Here is a 330-nt window from a genome sequence, read left to right on the forward strand (position 1 = left end):
GCCCACCTCAAACCCCCATCTATTCCCAGCGAGCGCCTGGCAAAACATCCTCTTAACTCGATCCTGTTTATATTATTTCCAATTATTAGCTCTTTGCACAGCGTTCTTTGACCCATTTGTACTTTCTCATTGCCTGATGGTTGTTTTGTGCTCTCGTGCGCCGATTACTGCTTGCTATAAGTCTGTATTATTGGGCAGTGCTTGATCGCCTGCTCTATGATTAAGCGTTAATTGCAATGGGTCGGTTCTGCCTGTGCAATTAAGAGGAATACCCGCTGGGGTGCTCGCGTCCTTTCAGAAATTAATCATTGCTTCTCCGTTTTTTCTGGG

The 330-nt window shown here is 45.8% G+C and overlaps 1 protein-coding gene across 1 annotated transcript in view; it reads left to right on the forward strand.

The window, feature by feature from the left end:
• Window positions 1-330, forward strand: part of LOC119590556 (tripartite motif-containing protein 55-like) — a gene marked incomplete at its 3' end in the record, with an annotated part of 10,280 nt that overhangs the window by 6,444 nt on the left and 3,506 nt on the right.

The sequence above is a fragment of the Penaeus monodon genome, chromosome 27, assembly GCF_015228065.2.
Source record: "Penaeus monodon isolate SGIC_2016 chromosome 27, NSTDA_Pmon_1, whole genome shotgun sequence".
NCBI classification, from domain to species: Eukaryota; Metazoa; Arthropoda; class Malacostraca; order Decapoda; family Penaeidae; genus Penaeus; species Penaeus monodon.